This window comes from Colobus angolensis, unplaced genomic scaffold (genome assembly GCF_000951035.1).
Source record: "Colobus angolensis palliatus isolate OR3802 unplaced genomic scaffold, Cang.pa_1.0 Scaffold1, whole genome shotgun sequence".
Lineage (NCBI taxonomy): Eukaryota > Metazoa > Chordata > Mammalia > Primates > Cercopithecidae > Colobus > Colobus angolensis.
In genome coordinates this window covers 18,311,965-18,319,254 of record NW_012110918.1, presented here as the reverse complement: position 1 = coordinate 18,319,254, position 7,290 = coordinate 18,311,965, and the positions used below count along the sequence as shown (strand labels likewise).

Genomic DNA, 7,290 nt, shown 5'->3' with positions numbered 1-7,290 from the left:
GGATGGAAGGGTCAGAGGAGAGGGTGCCTGCAGTGTCCAGGTCGAGACACCCATACACGTACATGCACAGAGTGGGCTCCTGGGACAGGAGCGCTCAGTCTCCGCCTGAACCCACCTGTGTGCTTACAGGGTTAGGGGCCCACGGTGCACCTGCCGTGCTCCCGACCCTGGGATCTGCTGACCTACTCGAAAGGGCAGGACTCAGCCGGGCGCAGTGGCTCCCGCCTGCACTTTGGGGGGCTGAGAAGGGCGGATCACGAGGTCAGGAGATCGAGACCATCCTGGCTAACACGGTGAAACCCCATCTCTACTAAAAATACAAAAAATTAGCCGGGCGTGGTGGCGGGCACCTGTAGTCCCAGCTACTGGAGGCTGAGGCAGGAGAATGGCGTGAACCCGGGAGGCGGAGCTTCCAGTGAGCCGAGATGGCGCCACTCACTCCAGCCTGGGCGACAGAGCGAGACTCCGCCTCAAAAAAAAAAAAAAGGTCAGGACTCACCTCTGTGAAATGGGAACGGACCAAGCAGAAAAGCCCGAGGTGCCACACCCCGGACAGGCCCAGCCCCGCCACCTGGGGACTCGGCCACGTGTGTGGGTTTGACGTGTTTTCTTTTGTTTCGTGGCCTCTATTTTTCATGTCCTCACTCCTAGGGGAGGGGTACCCCTTCCCCACCCCGGCCCCAACTCTGACAGCCTGGTCTGGTGCAGGGTCCCCGCAGGGCCGTGAACTTAGCCCCAGGCTCTCCCTGGACCCACTGCCTACAATGGAGCCCCTTCCCCGATGGCCTCTGGCCTGTGGAGCGCGTGCGCACCACGCACACGGCGGGTGTCCTCTGCACACAGGCTGGGACACGCTCGCTGAGCTCCCATCCCACAGAGCAGCCAACAAAGGGCCTTGGATTTGCCTTCCCTCCAAATGGCTGGAGACTCGGCCCAGAGGCCCCGAGACCCAGGGCTCAGGAAAACACAAGGCCCCAGAAGGCACCATAGCAGAGCCCGGACAGAGGCGGAGCGAGGCCTCGTGGAAGCACAGCCCCCAGGGCCAGGAAGGGGAACGGGGAGGGCCGAGGGTCCCGGCTCCCCAGCAGGATAGGGATGGCCAGGGGCCGGAGATAGCCATGAGGCCACTTATCTATGGCTGGGGAGCCCTGGGCCGTGGGGTGGCCGGAGTCCCAACTCACAGTCCTTCCCCGGCACCGACCGCCAGCTTGGGGACCTCAAATCACAAACAGGGACAGAGCACAGCAGCGTGACATCAAACGCCAGCTGGGCTTTGATGTGCGGCTCCTCCAGAGGGATCAGATTCCCTCGTGCGGGATCTGAGGGAGCGGCTTGTGCACACGTTGTGTGGCGGCCAGCCGAGGGGAGGGGCGGCCGGCAATCGGTTCCAGACCTTCTGCGCCGGCCCAGCGCGCAGGACGACATGGCCCGGGGGAAATTCCAGCGCCCGAGGAGACACAGCCCCCTGTGCATGGCGAAGCCACTCCCCGCCTGCCCCCCACACAGACCTCTGCAAGGCCCAATGTCTGCAGGGGCAAGACCCAGGGCCTCCCGGGGACCCCAGGCCAGGCCAAGCCACCAGACACCGCGCTCCGAAGCCAGAAACGCAAGACAGGGTGCTGTTGGGCGCGTCCGCGGGTGCCTGCTCGCAGCGGGGTACTGGCACACTCTCACGCACTCTGCAGCCAGCAGAGCTCCCCACTTGGCCAGGGCCAGAAGCCAGCGGGATGGCCAGGAGGGCAGACACGCCTCTGCTGCTGGCTTCGCGGGCATATTCTTTATGCACCACAAACCCCGCCCCGGTGGGGCCCTGCTCCGGCAAGGCTCGGCTGTGTGCTGGGGACAAGGCAGTGAGTCTGGAGCCCTCCGTGTTCATGTCCTGTCTGGGTCTGACAAAGCCGGGTGCAAACACAGGTGCTGACGAGAGCCCAGGCAGCAGCATGCGCCCTGCCGGGAACAGAAGCCCGCAGAGGGCACCACCCACCACGCGACAGCCCAGCCGAGAAGTGGGCTGGAAAGAGCCTGGGAGAGTCTCAGGGGAAGGCAGCCTCCGGCCGTCCCAACCTAGCCAGGTCCGGACAGGGACGGACAGGGACGGACAGGGATGGGCCCTAGAGCTCTGAGCTGGCCTGGCAGCATGCATAGACCCACCCTGAGTGTGGCCACGGGCCGGTGCTCCACCTGGCAGAGCCCTGTTCTCACCAGCAGCCCCTCCCTACAGCCCAGCACACCCAGAGGGCTGCAGAAATTGCCCGGCTTTTCTGGAGCCACAGCTTTACCTACAGAAGGAGGAACGGGCTGAGATGGACTCAGCCAGACCCCAAGCGCCGAGTTAAGGCTGGGAGCAGAGGGCTGGGCACCTGGGAAGAGATCCAGCCGGGGGCCGGGCACACCGGGGGGCCACTCCCAGCTGGGGTGCCCACGCCAGCACAGCCCGGGGGGCACCTCTGAGAGAGGGCAAATCCCCTCCATGGCTGAGCTCATGAGTCTGACGTTTAGAGAAAGCCCACGCTGCTCCCTCACGGTCTTCAGACGGAAAGCGGCTCAGCTGCTGTGAGGTCCCTCGGCTCACCCTCAGTCACCCCAACAGTCCCCGCTTCTCTTCCTGCTCAGCAGCTCAGCATGGTCCGTCCACACCCCTGCCTTTCACCACTGCTCCATGGCAACCAGGTCCCTACAGGACTTGGGGTTCAAGCTACGGGACTTGCTCGCCTGCCCCCGTGGACTGCCCAGACATGCCACAGCACCCCCCGAGTCGCAGTATGACCTCCTGGGGCTCGTGCCTGCTGGCGCTAAACCCACGGAGAGAAACTCCCCATAGGAAATCCTTTAGCATTAACAACCTGTACCCCAGCAAAGACGCTGGCCAGAAAGGTGCTCCCTTTCCTTCTCCAGGTGCCTCCAGGAGGGCCCGCAGGCAATGAAATCCTCGTTTCCATCTCATGTGTCTCCTATCACGGAAGGCACACTCCCCATCATAAAGATCCCAAACTCAGACACAGGCCCACCAGGCAGGTGGAGAACAGTGTCCCCCAGAGCTCAGCGTGGCTGTTCACACCCCTCTGTTGGGCAGAACCTTCAGATTACAGGGAAAATGGGAAAGCTTGAAGCCAGCAGCATGCAGCCTCCGTCTCCTGCCTCCCTGCGGCACAGCCGGAGAGGCAGAGCGGAGGAGCGGCCAGTCCACGAGGACCTGGCCCAGACCGAGATCCTCCAAGTGCACAGTACACGCAGATCTCAAAGACTTTGCACAACAAAAGCACGAGACGGCTTGCTTTTCTACTGACTACGTGTCCAGGAAGTATTTTGGGTATACTGAGTTAATTACACATATTACTAAAGCTAATGACACCTGTTTTTATTTCTTCTTTAATGCGGTAACAAGAAAAAGTGAGTCACTGGCCAGGTGCGGTGGCTCACGCCTGTAATCCCAGCACTTTGGGAGGCCGGGGTGGGGTAGATCACCTGAGGTCTAGAGTTCCAGACAAGCCTGGCCAACATGGTGAAACCCCGTCTCTAAAAAAAATACAAAGATTAGCCAGGCATGATGGCGCGCACCAGTAATCCCAGCTACTCGGGTGGCTGAGGCAGGAGAATTGCTTGAACCTCGGAGGCGGAGATTGCAGTGAGCCAAGATGGCACCACCGCACTCCAGCCTGGGTGAAAGAAAAGAAGATGTGAGTCACCTCCGTGGCCGACATGTGTGGCTCACTGGCACCCCCAAGGCCCCTGCTGCTCGAGTCGCTGGTCAGGCCAGGGCTGCGTGCTATGGTGACACCCTTGCAGTGGAGCTGCGACCTTTCCAACACGTGGAGGTCTTCATCCAAGGAAATCACCCAGGGGTCCCCAAATACACAAAGCACGCTCCGTCCCAGGGCAACTCCTGGGCAGGCTACAGGCCTGCAGCCCCAGCCTTGGAACACCCCTTCCAAGCACAGCGCTTACACTGTCCCTGGACTCAGACCTCCTCCGAAACACATGAAGGGAGAAACAACAGCTTCCCACCTGTCCCACTCTGCGAACACCTGGAGTTCCCAAGGCCTCCCCAAGCCTCCTGGGCCAGTGCTGGAACACTAGGCACGAGAGAGCCTCCCTCCCTCATGCAGACCTGCTGGGGACCAGCTCCCAGCACAGAGCCCACGAGGCACTCCACCCTCACCGTGGGGCTGATAATGCCGCCCACCACGAAACCTCGTCCACATCCTGTTCCATGGTTAGCAAACTCCAGCTTCTGGGACGAAGCTTGGGTCTGAGCTTTTAGAAATGTATTTATTTATTATTTATTTATTTTTGAGACGGAGTCTCACTCTGTCACCCAGGCTGGAATGCTCACTGCAACCAGTGAGTGTGATGTCGGCTCACTGCAACCTCCACCTCCTGGGTTCAAGCGATTCTCCTGCCTTAACTTCCCGAGTAGCTGGGATTACAGGCACCTGCCACCACACTCGGCTAATTTTTGTATTTTTAGTAGAGACAGGGTTTCACCATGTTGGCCAGGCTGGACTCAAACTCCTGACCTCAGGTGATCTGCCTGCCTCAGCCTCCCAAAGTGCTGGGATTACACGTGAGAGCCGCCATGCCCGTCCCAGAGATAAAATGTAAAGAAACCCTGTCTTAAATTCCACCTCTGGAATTTAGCCCACAGGAGGAGCTGGGGTGGGTGACCAGGTGCAAAGGCCTCCAGCTGCAGGCTCTGCTCCAGCCCTGCCCGGGATGCCCTGGGACACAGCCAGACACCCCGCAACACCCACATGACACCCACATGATGGAACAGCATGGCTGTGAGGAGTGACAGGTGCGGGACCCTTCAGGAAGATGTCCACAGCATATTCACCAGCAATAAGAGTCAGCCACAAATCACTCTGCACCCGAGGCATGAGTGTTCACCAAATGAGATGTACGTGCAGACACACCCGCAGACAGACCCACACTGCCACACAGATCAGGGCGACCGGCTGAGGGCCCCGGGCTTCACTACCAATGGCCCCGCCACCTCCTGCTGTCCCGGTTTTTCGAAAGAGCTGCCCCACTTGCTCCAGATTTTTTGTTTTTTTTTTAAGACGGAATCTCGCTCTGTTGCCCAGGCTGGAGTACAGTGGCGTAATCTTGGCTCACTGAAATCTCCGCCTCCTGGGTTCAAGCAATTCTTCTGCCTCAGCCTCCTAAGTAGATGGGACTACAGGCACCCACCACCACGCCTGGCTAATTTTTGTATTTTTAGTAGAGACGGGGTTTCACCATATTGGCCAGGCTGGTCTCGAACTCCTGACCTCATGATCCACCCACCTCAGCCTCCCAGAGTGCTGCGATTACAGGGGTGAGCCACTGCGCCCAGCCCTGTTGTTTCTTTTTACTGTTTTTTTTTTTTTTGAGATGGAGTTTTGCTCTTGTTGCCCAGGCTGGAGTGCAGTGGTGCGATCTCAGCTTGCTGCAACCTCCTCCAAAGCGCTCAAACCCACCCCCATAGCCACCACCAAAGCTACCTCCAGAACCACCACGCCCGGCCACACCTGTTGCTTCTTAAACTAAGTTTCACACGAGGTTTACAAAGTCTGTTGAAGAGGCTTATGCTACCGCAATGCCCGCCCCACCTCTCCAGACACCCTCAGGCTCCTCCCCAGTGGCAGCCCTGAGCTACTCTGGGCCATTTCCTCACCTCCATCCCCATCTGAGGACTGACAGCACAGCCAGGGAAGACAGCCCTCACCAAGCACCCATGCCCATGGGAGCACTGGATTCTGCTCACGCCCGGGGGCACCGCCCGGCACGGGGACATTTCCTTCAGGACGTTCATCTTTCCTGACTTCTGTTCCCCGTGCTATTTGGTTTTCTTCTCGCCCTCTGCCACTATTCTCTCAGGAAGCAGCACAGAGCCAGGGCACCGGGATCCCCACTCCTCACCCAGCGCCCACACAGCGCCTGGGGTCACCGCCTCCCTGCCTGGCGCCGCTCCTGCCTCGGCTCCCGCTCACCCCTGCCCGAGGCTTCGCTTTTCTCTTAGGCTCCATTACTGTTGTCTGAGTTGCATTTTGGAGGGAAAATTCTGTGCTCGTCCTTAACCCGCTGCCATCCCCAGAGGTCTCCATTCACCCCGACACCTGCTAGGGTGGCCTCCATCCCCATGACCACTGAGACCCAACCTGCAGACCTCAGGGCCCTCACCCATGAGCGCAACACCTGTGCCATGCAGCGGGAGCAGGCCCGGCCCTGGGGCCCCCAGGAGCGCCCGACGCACAGCCACCTTCCCAGTGTGGTGCTACTGTCAGACCGGAGCGGGCCTAGCCCTGGCCACCTTCCTAGCACCCGACACACAGCCACCTTCCCAGTGCCCGACGCACAGCCACCTTCCCAGCTCCTGACGCACAATCACACAGCCACCTTCCCAGCTCCTGACGCACAATCACACAGCCACCTTCCCAGTGCCTGACGCACAATCACACAGCCACCTTCCCAGTGCCCGACGCACAATCACACAGCCACCTTCTCAGTGCTCGACGCACAGCCACCTTCCCAGCCCCCGACGCACAGCCACCTTCCCAGCCCCTGACGCACAGCCACCTTCCCACAGGCCCCACGCTCGGTCCTCAAGACGTGAACTCACTCCATCCACACACCAGCTGGGGCAGAGGTGAGGAAACCGAGGCCCAGGGAGGGTGAGAACCTCCCAGGCTCACAGCAAACCCCGGCCCTGAGTCCTTCCGTCCTGCTCGCTGAGCCTTTTACTGTGGACCAAGACTTCCAGCCACAAGGAAAAGACCCAAATTGACAAAGCGCCCATTTTTACACATTCAGGAACAACGTTTAAACCATTAAGCAACAGATAGAAACTGATACACACCAATTACTTGTTTTTATTTTATTTTATTTTTTTTGAGACAGAGTCTCATTCTGTCACTCAGGCTGGAATGCAGTGGTGTGATCTCAGCTCACTGCTACCTCCACCTCCCGGGCTCAAGTGACCCTCCCACCTCAGCCTCCGGGGTAGCTGGGACCACAGGCACGCACCACCATGCCTGGCCTAACATTGTTATTTTTTGTAGAGAAGGGGTTTCATTATGTTGCCAAGGCTGGTCTTGAACTCATGAGCTCAAGCAATCCGCCAGCTTCGACCTCCTGGAGTGCTGGGATTACAGGTGTCAGCCACTGTGCCCAGCCAGCCAATTACTATTAAGAAGATTTTCTGGCTGGGCGCGGTGGCTCAAGCCTGTAATCCCAGCACTTTGGGAAGCCGAGACGGGCGGATCACGAGATCAGGAGATCGAGACCATCCTGGCTAACACGGTGAAACCC

The 7,290-nt window shown here is 59.5% G+C and overlaps 1 protein-coding gene across 1 annotated transcript in view; it reads right to left on the bottom strand.

The window, feature by feature from the left end:
• ASPSCR1 (alveolar soft part sarcoma chromosome region, candidate 1) overlaps positions 1–7,290 on the bottom strand; it is a 43,342-nt gene that overhangs the window by 28,378 nt on the left and 7,674 nt on the right.